We start from the raw sequence: 15,568 nt of genomic DNA on the forward strand, positions 1-15,568 counted from the left end.
CCATCTTGAGAGAAGCCTTTGATGGGTTTTGAGAACTAGAGTGCTGTATTCCCAGTTGAATGCCCAAGTGGTTCATATTCAGTTATCTTTCTTTTTTTTTCTATGGGGGCATAGATAACAATACAGAAGAGCAGAGCAATGCTTCAGTTTCAGTCTTACAGGATTCCTGTGCATACCACTCCACTCAGTGAAGATATGACTCCAAAACCACGTCACATTCCCTACAGTCTTTAGTATATCAGACCCGATGGAGCTGTGTTTAAGGGATAGCCCTTGCCCTGTAGAGACATTTGGGTGTAATCCTGAAGATTTCAAATAACTTAATGCAATTTCTGTTCTTCCAGGGATAAACCATAGCACCATATCATTCAGGAAGGCATGTTGTGTAATGTATTTGTTCTTCAGTTAAGATTTGCAGTTCAGAAACAGTTATTATTGCCTAATGTGAGTGTACTAAAGGTCAGGTGAATGTAAACCCCATGCAGTTATTTTGACCATGAGATCAGATCGGGGATTGGAACCTCTGATGGAGATGAAATGTCAGATGCATTGGGTCCATCAAGGAAGCAGGGGTTGAGGGTAACAGCTCTGGGTTTTAATACAAACTGTAAGCCAGTTTTTAATTTCAAGAATAGAATTGTGACCCATTGAATTTCTCATTTTTGTAACACCTCACACATCGACATTTACAGACAACCCCAGCACATTACCTCTTGATACAGTTCTTACTAAATTGCAAGAGTGAAATTGCTGTATCTAGCACCTTTTGTGCTTCCACAACCCACTCTCTATTCCATATCATAATTTGTGAATGCTTTAGTAATTGCATGGATGACTCCTTATGCTAATTCAAGGATACAGAAAGCCAAAGCTACCAGTTTGATATGCAGCAAAGTATAACAATTAAAAGGGTCTTTGCTGAAATAACAGGCATAAATGATATGATCTTTAAAGAGGAGCATGCAACATGTTTTGTGACAGTATAAATTTAGTTAGTACTTCATAGCTGAGAAATTGAGAGCTGCAGGAAGGAAAAGGAAAACGATCTCCTGGGTTCTCCCACACCATTTGTAAGACGTTGGGATTATTTGTCTATCTATCTATCCATCTGAACACCTATTTGAAAGGCAGACACACACTGAGAAAGAGAGAGAAGAAGAGGAAGAGAGAGAGAAGGAGAGAAGTTCACTCCTCAAAGCCTTGCAGTGTTGGGCCAGGCCAGATACTGGACCTGGAAACTCAGTCCAGGTCTCCTGTCCTGGTGGTGGAACCAGAGTCATGACCATCACATGTTGCCTCTTGAGGTGTACGTTAGCAAGAAGCTGGAATTGCAGTGGAACCAGGTTGCTGGTCTCTCTAATACACACACACACACACACACACACACACACCCCCTTTATGCTAAAGAATAATCATATTATGCCATTTTCTTTTCATTTTGAAATCCTAACTGAAATAATCCTTATGGGAATGTTTTCTGCCTTCCATATGGTACCTGTGAGTACCTTAAGTCTTGGTTTTCCTCTTTGATTTCTATGGACAGCATTGGCATCACTTTGTGAAGGGTTCCCCTCACAGGCTGTTTGTAAGGGTTCCATTGTTCCGTGTCTGCAGGTGCCACCCTATTGCTAACCCAGGTATTGCAAACCCTGGTTACCAAGCACATTTATTTCCCAGTTATGTGATTCACATCTCTGATTTGTCAAGGGTCTCCCAAGAAGACATTTAAGACTGTACAATCTTGGGCCCGGCGGCGTGGCCTAGCAGCTAAAGTCCTCACCTTGAAAGCCCCGGGATCCCATATGGGCGCCGGTTTAATCCCGGCAGCTCCACTTCCCAGCCAGCTCCCTGCTTGTGGCCTGGGAAGGCAGTCGAGGATGGCCCAATGCTTTGGGACATTGCACCTTTGTGGGAGACCTGGAAGAGGTTCCAGGTTCCCAGCTTCGGATCAGCTCAGCACCGGCCCGTTGCGGCTTACTTGGGGAGTGAATCATCGGACGGAAGATCTTCCTCTCTGTCTCTCCTCCTCTGTGTATATCTGGCTGTAATAAAATGAATAAATCTTTTTTTAAAAAAAGACTGTACAATCAGCACAGGCGTGATATCATGGCAGAAACCTAGGAGGACAGGTTGATATTACTCAGATATCAAATTGGCATTTGCCAGGCAATCTGCAGCTGATGTATGGGGAGGAAAATGGAGAAAAAAATATATTCAGTTATGTGATTGGCTTTATTTGTTCATATACACTTTTATTCTTTTCATTAATAAATGTATTTTGAGCACCTGTGTTCCAAATGTTGTACCAGCATTGAATGTACATCAAAGAAAACTAAATAGGTAGGCCCTGCCCAAAGACAGTTAATGATCAGTTGTGAAAAACGTATTAATAGGCGGTTATAATACCGTGTGATAAGAACCATCAGCATTGGTAATATGAATTTTGTTTGAGTAAGAAGCTTTGCTTAGATTAAGACACCAAAATATTTTGGTTGTTTGTAACTGTGGCATTTCCTACTTTATTCTAACTGTATGTGGCACATCATAGTTTATCCTAACTGCTTTTTAATCATAGATTGTATCTGGATGAGGAGTGATTACAGCTACTGACGTCATCTCTGAAATGAATCTTTTATCAGTTTCAGGAGGCAGGAATATTCAGAAGTTAGGGTTCATTCTACAAATTGGACGCTAGTTAGCCAAAGTATTGTAGAAGCTGCTATTCCTGTCCTCTGTCTTATCTATGCAGAAAGCACTGACATTCCTGTTTTTACCTTGTATTTAATCGAATCCTCCTGTGAGTTAGATAAATGAGGCATCTGAGGAAACTGTACGTCTATTTTGTAAATAAAGTAGCAAATGCAGGGCTTCTGCAAATAGAGCTGAGTAATTTTGCCGATTTATTGCCGTTCCAGGACACAACTGTCTTCACTTTAGCATTAATGAATTACTCATCTTAAAGTAACTATTTAAGGCAGCTATTTAAAGCAAGGAAATTACCCACAGGTATTTATCAACAGGAACAAGAAAAGATCACAAACGGTTTTTAGAAGGAAATTAACCAGTTTGCTAAATGCCAAGCATCCATGTTGTCTTTTCAGCGTTTTGCCATGAGGGGGCAGTATAAGTACGTAGTTTGCTGCCTCTCGTTCCAACTCCTTCGATAATCTGCATTTCAGTGTTTATATTAGGAATCACATCTAGTATTTTGTGAAATTATTTTTACATATATTTCTTGAGCACTCTGAAACAAACAAACAAACCAAACATATATGAACCTGATTTAGCGAGCTTGGTTTAAACTCCTAAAAACCAAAATGGAGATTTTTTTTTTTTTAGCTAAAATGTAGGGTGCCATAGGTATGCTAAAGGAACATTAAACAAATGAGTTAAAGCCAGTAGTGGCCTTTGTTCAGTTTTTTTCTATACTTTTGGGGTGGTTAATTAATGTAAATTTAAGCTTAAACTTATGCTTGTTAAACTTGGCTTTCTTCCTGTTGTTGAATTTGTACTGTGGCTTTTTATTTAAGGGGATGTATAGTAACTGTGTAATAGAGACTATAATAGCCAGATGTGAGGATACAATGCAGTATGCATCTCTACTTCCAGACAATGATGGACTCCCAATGAAACTGTTTACTATATCTTGACAATAGGATGCTGGACTCTCAGCCATTGTCCATGTCTGCAATGATGGACATATGACTGTTTATGAAGAACTATATTATAGTAATAATATAGGGGAACTCAGTGGTGGGGATTGGAATTGGTGAGGAGATAAGGGAAATCCCAGGGCCTATGGAACTGTATCATAAAATGATGAAAATAATAAGTAATAAATCATTATATAAATCGTTAAGAAAAACAAATGTCTTTGCTTTGATTGGTGACAGCTGATATGCAATAATCATTTTTTAAAACGTTTTTCTTTAGTTTTGACAATCTTTACATAGTTAATTTGGGCACAAATGTTCAAGGGCTACAGGAAAGTGGGTAAGACTATTATTTCCACATTTTTTTCCCTGTATCTGGGGTAAAGGGGAAGATAAAGGGAGAAGCCCCACCCAGTCTCCCACCCATCCCAGGTCCCTGATGTGGGGCATGCTCCGAGGGTCTTGCTCAAGTGGTTTTGATAGTTCAACAGTTATGAATTGCTGCCAATCTCGCCACTCCAGGCACAATGAGGTTGCTGCAGAATCCACTGATTGACATAGTGCAACAACCCTTTGAAAAGCAGCCCAAACCCTACACTATTCTAGCATACTCAAGAACACCAAGTAGGAGTCCTAAATCTGCCAGATGTGGTAGACATAACAGTGGGTTTGAGATTTCCAAATGAGAGCCTGGGCAAGTTGTCTCCTTTCTCCGGACTTTAGTGAAAGGACTAGATGACATCATCTCTGTGGCCTTTCTATTTTGCATATTTATGAGTCTACAATCTAGAATTATGATTCTACTGCTATTACAAGTGCCAGTGCTACTGAACGTGTCTTGTTATGCTGGTAACATTTGTGAAGGATTCTGCTAAGTGCTTTAAATTCATTGCATTCTTTATTCTTACAGAAATATTTTGATGTAGATATCAAGTAACCTTATTTTGTAAGAGAGAAAGCTAGGGATTAGGGAGTAAATAAATTGTCCAAGGTCTCAAAACTAGGAGGGAGTGAAGACATATCTCAGACCCAGACATCCTGCCTGACTCCTAAGTACCAATGTTTAACCACTGTCATGTTCTGTTAGCCGTTGTTTTCTCGACGCTAGCATCTGATGAATATGCCTTGTGCCAGTCTAGAAGGGTTATTCTCTTTTGTCCCCTGGCCCTTGCCCAGCCATTTCCTCAGTCTACTGTGTATGCAAACAGTATTCCCGCAAGTTCTAGTTTATGCTTATCCTCTGGGCATATTGTTTGAGTCCACATCAAACTATTTTTTCTCCTGGGATTTTATTGCACTCGTAATCTATTCTTTGAAATTTAGACTCAATTCAATATTTTTTTTTTGTTTTACTCTGCGTTCTAAATCAGTTAGTTGTGTCCGCATTAACTACAGGGCATTACTCCCGGGGCTTCGGAGCACAGCTTACCCTTTTAAAACTCCTGGTATATGAAGAATGCAGGTCGCATAACAAGTTAGGGATCAATAATTTCTTCTTGTTTGCTAGAGATAGACCTCAGGCAAAAATGATCCCCTTACTTAGAAATTTATGGCTGTCTCCAAGGAAAATAGTTTCTACTCTTGCTTTGAAAATAATAGCAACAAAAGCCTAAGAAGTTATACCAATTTCCCTGGCCAGCATGGTCAATCATTTCACAAGTTAAACAATCCAATTATTATTGTGGTATTTGTATTATTATGCAGATAGCATTTAGGGGCCTTACACTTATGTTTTATGTGAGTTTTGATCTTAGAACAGAGTTGTTAAGAGGGATAATCTTTCACAGAAAGTCTAACAGGTTTGAAGAAATGAAATGATTTGGAGGCCTGTAAGGTCTCACAGAACTTGTGAATACACAGTGAAGCTGCCAACCTCTTGTCTCCCAGTCCCAGCTCTGACAGCCTAGGAATGTCTTGAATGCATCATGTTGTATAGAAGCCTATTCCTGTATAACTTCACATGATTGATTTTCATCCATACCTGTTCCACTCCACCTAACAAGCAGTCTAGTGTTTTCATTACTTGCAAATTCATGTTTTAAAATTTTTCCTCTTTCCTCATATTCACTGGGAATTCAGCCCTTCTAATTGCCTCATGCTAAACTGTGCCTCCTTGAAGATGTCTACGTGCGAGTCCTTTATTTGAATATTACAAATAAAGTTGGCAGGTATAATGTAGGTGTCCTGTGATGGGAATATGGTGCAAACTTTAAATGTAAGCCAAATGTTTCTTATAAGTGAGAGGTAAGAAGTTCAAAGGTAGGGCTAGTTTATGGGATGATGGAAGCAGAATGTGGAGTGATGCCACCAGGATCCAAGGAATGCTGCAGACAATGGAAGCTTGAGTCTGCAGAAAGAACTATCCCTGCCAGTGCTTATATTTTAGCCCCTTGGAACTTTTTTCTTTGTTCTGATTAATTGAAAAGTTAACGAGAGAAGTTCTAACTTCATAATATACCTTGAAATGAGATAGAATTACCTTTTTTTAAAGGATATGTTTTTTGATGGGTCAAGTCACACACATACACACACACAGAATTTCCATCCGTTCGTTAACTCTTCAAATGGCTATTGTAGGCAGGGCTGGGCCAGGCTGAAGCCAGGAGCCAGGAGGTTTATTTAAGGCTTCCTTGTGGATGCAGAGGCCCAAGCATTTGAGCCATCTTCTGCTGCTTTCTCAGGTGCACCAGCAGGCAGCTAGATAGGAAGTGGAGCAGTGAGGATATGAACTGGCTGGTGTATGGGAGGCTGGTATTACAGGTCATTACTGAACTCCATGGGATTTCTGTTTTGCTGCTTTAGTTGAGGCTGCATTTCCCACTTAGATTTCTTCCTGTTTGAATTTAAATGTTTGTTTTCAAGGTACTAATACTACTACCACACCATGCCGAAAGGTCTGGAATTAACGTGAGAAGATGCAACTGTTTAAACTCTTTGAGGTGTGTGCTTTTGATTTTGCTCGCAAGCAATGGAAGGTTAATATTGCTGACTCTGTCTTTGGGTACCAATCTTATGCATTTCTTTAAATAGGTGATAAATATCCACCTGGGAGGCAGTCTGAGTTTTGGAGGACAGTGAATAATGTTGAACTGCTTGAGTCTGACAATGACAAACAGAACTCACAGCTGTTATGAGCTTTGCTGAAGAGTTAGAATGCTAAACCTTTGATGAAATCTTTTCTGAAGGCATGCCAGTGAGCTCATTCATCAAGACCACTCCATTTCTTTTTTGTCCCATAGAGCTTAGCTACTAAATCAGAATCTGAGGATTGTAAGCAACCTCAAGAGATCATCTAGAAGCTGTTTAACATGATCCTTGAGAAGAAGATTTTGTGCTCAGGAGCTCTCAGTTACTTGCTCTGTGACCTTAGCCAGCTCACTTAAGCTTTTTGAGTCACGAATTTTCCATTTATAAATTTGTGACAATCGTGGCTTCTCATTTACATCAGGGTTTTAACACCTGAACCAGCATAAAGAGGCTAGTTAAAACTGCTCAGCTGTATTGAGCAGAAACAATTCATACCAGTGGCACAAGAGGAGTATGTTTAACGTAACTAAAAACCAAAGGCTACATCTGTATTTGTCATCTGAAGGATGAATGTGTCTGAATGGCCAGGCCTAGCTCTTACGCTTGTTCAGATTTTCACCAGAAAATCAAATACAAATTGTTTGAAAGGAAAAAGGAACCCATTGACTCATAATAGATTTGATTTCAAGTGAAGATCAATCTACAATGCCATTCCCCCCTCGCCTTCCCCTCTGCTCTGTGTCTGTGTCATTGTTTTATGATCAGGCTGCATTTCAGGGCCTGGAATCTGGAAATCCTTTCCTTGCAGGGTCAAAATAATTTTACCTCTCATACCACAATGTCTGCATTCAACACACAGGCACATACACACACACACAACTATAAACTCTTCTAGGGAGATTTGCATACTGGGAAATACCAGATGTATACAATATACATCTTTACTGCCAAATATTAGTAGAATTCCTATTATTATTTTTAGATATACTTTTATATTGTGTTGCTTTATTTTATTCCTTTTCCTACATTTATAATGTCATGATACATTTATGTGTCAGAAGGTAAGCCTGTAACAGTTAAATGAATGACTATGCCATTGTAATAACCTTGGGACAAATAGTAAGAGGGGGTTATTGGGAAGGAGGAAGGGAAATAGAGGTTTAAGAATGAACCCCTATGCATGTAAATCTGGATTGAGGGAAAAAAACCACAAATTAATAATTACGTATTTTTTAAAAATAAGAAAAAAGATCTGTGTTCAGAGAAACTTCTTTGGTGCTCTTGAACAATGTTTAACACTCACACCTCTGACTGACTCTGGGCCATGTGCCTCATGGAATTTCATCTTGGTGGCCTAGAGGGTGGAATACATCTGTTGAGCTAAGCCACAAATCACTTGCTCATTCATCTAGGGACATAACCAAAAATGAACATATTAGTATGTCTCAAAGAAAATCAAAATACAGTTTTGAGAAACTGGAGGTGAATGCTGGAGAACAGGGTGTTGTGGCCAGCCCAGATGCATTCCAAAATACTTATAATGCTGTTCTCAGTTATAATCCAGTTTCTTTGACTAGAAATAAGGTAGAAGAATATTGGGTTGACAAAATCAACAGACACGTAAGTTAGTAAGTTTTTATTATTTTATTAGGCTATTAACCATCCACTCCCTTTAGTGAAGACCAGGATTCTAAAGCAAGGAGTGACTTCTCTGAGGTTGCAGATGTATAAGCAACCAAACCAAAGCAATGTAGCATTTAGGATTGTATTCTTCCTAAGAAGCAGATCTGGAAAATAGAAGGGCCCCAGTGTACCACCTAAATGTGGCCTCATTAGAGGAGACAAATGCACAAACTTAGAAATAAGGCGGCATAAAGACAAAAATGTAAAGCAAGATGTTCAAAAAGGACAGTTACCATTTTCCTCGCATTTTACTTGAGGATCAGTTGTCTGGACTTTGAGAAAATGCATATTGGATGCTACAGTCCTCCCGTTATTTCCTTTGGGTCATCTGCAGCTTCTTTGTTGGCTGCATGAGCTGGTTAGGTAGGTGGCCTTTTCCAAATCAGTTTCTCCTTTCAAATATTCTTGTTTCTTTTTGTAAGCGTCTATATGAGTTCATGGGAAATCTCTCAAAAATTCAATTTTCCTCAGAACGTGTAGGGATCAAGAATCATCTGTATCATTACGAAAATTGCATTTCCCAAAGTCATTTTAAAAATCTTATCTTGAAACAAGGAATGATGGATTTATCCAGATAAGTGGTTATGAAATCTTCATCAGCATGTGATGAGGAGTTCAAACAGTGGGTGAACAGACTGTGTGGGAACAGCCATTGGACACAAGGCAGTTGCTAGAGCAACCAGAGAAAGAAGAGCCAGGCAGATGGGATCTGGTATTTATAGAGCGCAATGGCAGGTGGTAAGGTCTTAGTCCTGGCTGGTTTTTGAACAGGTGGGTATCAGTTTAAAAGGATCTTACAGCAGGCAGGCAGGCAGGCAGACTGGTACCTGTAGGGAGATTTGTGGCTTTTGTTTGTTTGTATTTAGCTTTGATATCCCTTGCACCTAGTATAGTTCTTGTCACATAGTAAAGTCATATTGTTCCTTTAGAAATGAGCAGAAGTATGTGTTTGGAGATGCAGAAAGGCAGTGGGAGTCAGGGAGACTCATAGAAGGCAGAGAGAGCACATTAAGGCTAGGTTTCTCAGAGTGCAGGATGTTCATTGGTAAAACTGGGATGACCCTGAGCACACAAGAGTGATTGGTTGCCTAAGCCCAAATGGGTGAATTCTGGGAGAAATAGTCGGAGTAGCAAGAATTCCTTTTCAGTTCTCTGTGCATTACACCTTGTCCAATCCCAGGAATACAGAAATAAGAATAAGCATAATTGATTTCTTTAACTCTTTGGAGGCAGAAAGATATATTTTCCCAGCCCTGAATTCATGTTATAGATTGGATAAGCTACAACCATGTCAGGAGGCTAATAGTCCCTCTGTAATAAGTCTGCTAAAAAGCTTAAGTGATGTGACTGGCTTTGTCAGCATCTCTCATGTGTGCTGATTTGAGACTGGGTGCTCTGCTTCCAATCCAACTGCTTCCTGTGTACACACTTGGGAGGTGCGCTGTCGCCCCCGTAGACATTTGGTCATGCTTGTAGACATTTCTTGGTTGTCATCATCAAGGAAGGGTGATATTATTGCCAGTTAGGGAAAAATACCATAGAAGATGCTAAGTACTCTGTGACGCACAGGACAGCTGCCCCGGTCTGTACCAACCCTGCCCTTTAACAAAGAATCATGTGATCATGATCATAAAATGTGGTGAACAAAAATTTTATTTTGTTATTTAAGATTTAGAGAAAATATTCAAAGGTGTTCTTAACTTTACATGTTCTACAATTTGTAAACTTGTAAGCAGGATTTGTAAATTTGTAAATTTGTAAGCAGGATTTTTATTAACCAATTATGTTTTAGGATCAGATCTGAGTACCAGTTTACAGGAAAAAAAAACTAGTTATGCTTTAGTCTTCATGCAGTGCAATCTTGTGAATAAGCCAGAAAATAACAAATAAACACATTTGCAAACATTTAATAAAAGTTCAGATAAATATCTGACATGAGAGATCAGTAGGAGTCTTCCTTAAAGCCTCTGCAAACAACTAACTGTGGAAACAAGACCAGGAGGATAAGCTGGTGCAAGCCTTCTAATGGCTGGGCGGAAGAATGTTTATCAGACTCATGTGTTCCCAAGTTTTGAGGTGAAAAGGAACTTGCATGTTTGAGGAACTGAAAAAAGCTAATGTGACAGGGATGCTGTTATGAGCAGGGTGCAATTGAATCAGAGAAAGTGAAGAAGCCTCCAGTGGAGCAAATGAGTTACGGAAAGTGTGTTAATAAGTTGTGATGACTAAGTAAGTGTGAGGAAAAGCTGTTGAAGGAAGAGTGCAGCCATGTTTTTGTTTGTGCCTTAAAAGGAACAGGAGATGCAAACAAAGAACAGATGAGTTTGGGGAAACATGAGACGGAGTCAGAGTGACAGAGATTTGTGGTTTGATAGCCGTTTAGTTCAGTGACACTGATGGGGAGAAAACAGATTTAAGGGACAGAAATTAAGGCTTCGGCTTTGTAATGTTGATCCTGAGCTGACTACAAATCTTCTAATTGGAGATTCCAAGCAAGCAGTTGAGTACCTGTCAGAAGCACAGAAAAGCAGATAGATTAGACACACAATCTGGGAATCACCTGCAAAGAGAAGTTAATTAAGGCCACGGGAATAGATGTAATCAACTGGAAAGGGGCTAGGGAAAGAAGAGCGGGCAGAGGCCTGGGGCTGAACGCAGAGGAACTGAAGACTTTGAAATCTGGCTTGAATAAATGCAATGTATGATATACGATCATTTTATTTGTTAAATATTTGTAATTTGTTAAAATTGTATTCCATCTACTCACACCCTTCAAATTTATTTTGCTTTACTTTTAACTAATTATGGGCACCATTTGATGTTTGGTTACATACATACACTGTGTAATACTCACATCAGGGCTAAATATATCTATTTCCTTAAAGAGTTAGCTTTTCTTTATGATGCAAATGTTCTAATTTTAAGTTATACGTTTTAATTCATGCTTATATTGATCACCAAGCTATCTAATGGAACTCTAGCATTAGCCTTCAAATTGTAGTTGCCTCTAATTTTTGGTGCCACAGGGGGAAGAATCGACCTTTCCTGTAGCTGCAGAAAAGCAAATTCTCTTTCACATCATGAAACTTTGCTTGCAGTGGATGGTCTTGGCAATGGCATCTTGTGACACACACTAATACTTCACATATTGCTATGTCCTGTAAAAATAACCTTTAACTGTAAAATGCCTGAGATCTCATTAGTTTTGCGTAAAAATGTATTGCCTTGGAAATAACAGATCAGTGGACATTTTTCTTCCTTATAATGTACAAATGCTTGTGAGTATTTTTTTTAAACCACAAGCACACCCTTATTTTATACACCAAAGTAAAAGAAAACGGCACTTAATGTCTATACATTTCTTATGTATACAAAAAGTTTGAGAAACTTAAAACGTTTAAATTAATTAACACAAGGAACTGGAAGATTGAGAAGGAACTGTTAGAAAAGAAGCAGTTTGAAGGATGAAATTAAGGGAGATAGTGTTTCAAGAAGGTATCATGAAGGTCATTGGTGATCTTGGCCAGTCCAGCTTAAAGAGCAAAGCACACATGGAAATCTCTGCTGGATTATTTGGGAAGAAAAGTGAAGAAAGTCTGTATAATGTAGGAAGTGTAGAACATTGAAGGAGGAGTGCCAGCATCATGGCATTATGGGCTAAGCTACCACCTATGGCACTGCTATCTCATAGGAGTGCTGGTTCAAATCTTGGATGTTTCACTTTTGACCCAACTCCATGCTAATGTGACTGAGAAAGCAGTATAAAACCGACATCTGTCAGCAAGTATCACTTGGTAATTTTGCGAGACTTCTACTTCCAAGTCATTAAAATATTTTTTATATCTATTTTTGTTGATGAGGCGATAGAAATCCAGTTCCTTGCTCAAAATTTAGAAGGAGTTATGTGTGGAGTAATGGAATCCAGGCAGCAAAAATGTGTTTGCAGAACCCAATGCAGGACCTTTTTCTCTTGCAACATAAGAAACAGGGAGGCAATGTCAGGGATAGAAGGAGGAAGTGACCCAAGGATAAAGACTCCATTCAATACACAATTAATTAACTTCTCCATTCTAATAGACTAACTTAACTCGTGTCTTTTACACATGACTGAAATAGTGGAATATGTCTAATTTTTCCCAGAGGAAATTAGTCCTTAAGCTATATCTGAAAATTACACATTTCTAAGAGAAAAATTGAAAGAGCCACCAGTTAATGATGGACATTACAGATGAATTTCTTTTAAAGTTTTGATTGATTTGAGAGACAGATCACAAGAGATCAGTGTGTGTGTGTGTGAGACAGAAAGAGAGAGAGCAAGAAAGCAGGCTGCAACATCCCTGCAACATTCCTGCAACATCCAGAGATGACCAGGCTAAATCCAAGAGCCAGGAATGTAATCCCAGTTTGTATGATTGAGACCTAATGACATCAACCACTGTGTTTGTCTCTCAGGGTTTGCCTTAGCAGGAAGCTGGAGTCAGGAGCTAGAGTAAGGTATTGAATCCAGGTACTCTGATATGTGGTATGGACTGTCTAACCGATGTCTTCATTGTTAGAGCAAGTTCCCAATAGAGGAGAGCTTAGTAACTGAGCAGCAGCCCTAGAGACATACATTTTTGCTGCTTTAACAAAAATGAGGGGTCCTAGAAATCTCAGTGTCCCATAAGTGTTCTGTAGGGCCACATGTTATATCTTGACTTTGTAGGAGTCCAACAGCATGATAATGAAGCATGCAGTGAACTGGACATAGAAAATGAATCTATTGAACGTTCACACACCTGGTGTTTAAAACATGGGTAAAAATTTCTATGTTATATTCCTTGGCTATTTCAAATTTCTTTAAAAGCAGAATATGTGTGTATATACAAAGTACAGAAATACTGAGATGAATTGAAAATCATTATATTGCCGTCTCTTAGCCCTTGACTATGAAGAAGGCAAATATCAATATGAGCCAGTTGTAAGGAAGAGTATTCCCTGCTGTTTGTGAAACTAGAAAATCTTACTAGTGTAATGGTTCTGGTTTACAAATCTCCAAGAAAGTTGCTTCCAACAACAACAGTACAGGCTTCAACTTCACTGGTCTTCACTTTCAGCTTCATTGCATTCTTTTGGCAATCTGTGAGCTCCTTGTACTGAATACTAATAAAGTGATGCCTTTCCATTTATTAATTCTTCCCTCATCAACTTCATATCTTTGAATCAATTTGATCTCAGAGTCCTATAAATAACCTGCTGTTTATTTAGACGATGTTAATGAAGGTGTTGAAGCATTTTTATTATGGAAAATTTTAGTCATTTTCAAAAGTAGGTAGAACTCCAGCATTGTTTATCAAAGTACACAGAAACTCGAGTACCCATCACCAGCTCCAATCATTAGCTGTTATATTTCCTTCTACTCCAACCCATTTCCACTTCTCTAGTACCATTTTGATGAAATTCCTAGGTGTTACAGCATTGATGGTCTTTTTCACTTTAATTTAATCACCAGAGTTGGCATTTGTATTCAACATGTTAAATGTGTGTGATATGCATTGCATTCTCAAATATTATAACTTAGACCTATTGTCTCCACAATGGGAATTGTTATAAATAAGCCCTTTTTCTTTCATATTTTTTGACTTATTGAGCATGTATGTGATTCAAAATTTTAAATTCAAAAAGGTATCCTTGACTGTGCAGCAAGCTTAGAGTTACAGCCATAGAGGTTGTACCTCCCCAACTCCTTGTCAATCTGAACATCCCAAGACATTATTCTCCCTTCCAAGACCCCTGAAGTGGCATAAAGAGACCACTAAGGTAGTCTAGCAGCAAAGAGCTGCATACCTTCCTTCGCTTTCCCTCCAGTTCTCTCACCCCATGGGAAACTCTGCTTCCCAATGGCCCACATTGGTCTGCAACATCCATCCCCCTTTTGTAAAAAAAAAAAAAAAAAAAAAAAAAGAAAGTATCTACGAAAAAGATGAGCCTTTTTTCTTAGGTTCTTCTTGCCATGTCAGGGGTCAGCACTGTTGTTGATTTCTTAGGTAGTTGTTAGCGTGTATTCTATGCTATGCTATGTGTGTGTGGGGGGAGTGGTTGTGGAGAGACAGAGGGGGAGACAGGGAGAGAGACAGAAAGACAGAATGGACAAGAGAAATGATAAAGGTAGATGTTTGGATTGATCTGTCTCTCTAAGAGGAGGAAATTGGAAGTGTTCTTGGGAAGAGGATGCATGGCCATTGAGGAGGCTCTGTAGACAACGAATTTCAGAAACTCAGATGCTTTCAGCTTAGAATAATATTTATTGCCACAACAACTTAATCTGGAATGATTTGTTGTCTTTATGATATGACTTTTTATTTAGGATTTTCCAGGGAGGGTATTCTACTGCTAGCATTATTAAAGGAGGAGGAGGAAGTTGTGTTTGTATGCACAGACACGCATTATGCACAGACACACATCTGGTAAATCAGGTGACACAAAACTTTTTTCACTAAGTTCTTCTTGAAGTTCATATTCTTGATATATTTTTCTCACTCTGAGTCTATTCCTTTATGTTCATGATATCACATTTCACCTCAGTAAAAAGAGCAATAATAACAGCAACTGACAATTGCTGAGCATTGGTAATGGATCAGACACGCATTCAGTTTGTTTAATCTTTTACAACCATTCTCTCAGGGAGTTACCATAAATCAGTGGAGAAACTGAGGACAAACAAGAGGAGTCATGTGCTCAAGGCCACAGCTAGTCAGGCCGAGAACTGCATTGGCTTGCTCTATAATCTTTACTTACTTACTTAGAGATTTATTTATTTTTATTGGAAAGGCAGATATACAGAGAAAAGCAGAGACAGAGAGGAAGATCTTCCATCCACTGATTCACTCTCGCTTCAATGGCCAGAGCTGAGCCAATCTGAAACCAGGAGCCAGGAGCTTCTTCTGAGTCTCCCACACAGAAGTAGGGTCCCAAGGGTTTGGGCCATCCTCTACTACTTTCCCAGGCCACAAACAGGGAGCTGAATAGGAAGCAGGGCTGCTGGGATATGAACTGGTGCCTATTTGGGATCTTGGCACATGCAAGGTGAGGACTTTAGCTACTAGGCTACAGTGCCAGGCCCCAATCTTTATTTTTAAACCCTCCGCTCTACTAATTTTTAAAGGTAGAGTTTTTATTGAAAGGTAGAGTTTATTTGAAAGGCAGAGTTACAGAGGGAATGGGGA

Source organism: Ochotona princeps, chromosome 19 (assembly GCF_030435755.1).
Source record: "Ochotona princeps isolate mOchPri1 chromosome 19, mOchPri1.hap1, whole genome shotgun sequence".
Lineage (NCBI taxonomy): Eukaryota > Metazoa > Chordata > Mammalia > Lagomorpha > Ochotonidae > Ochotona > Ochotona princeps.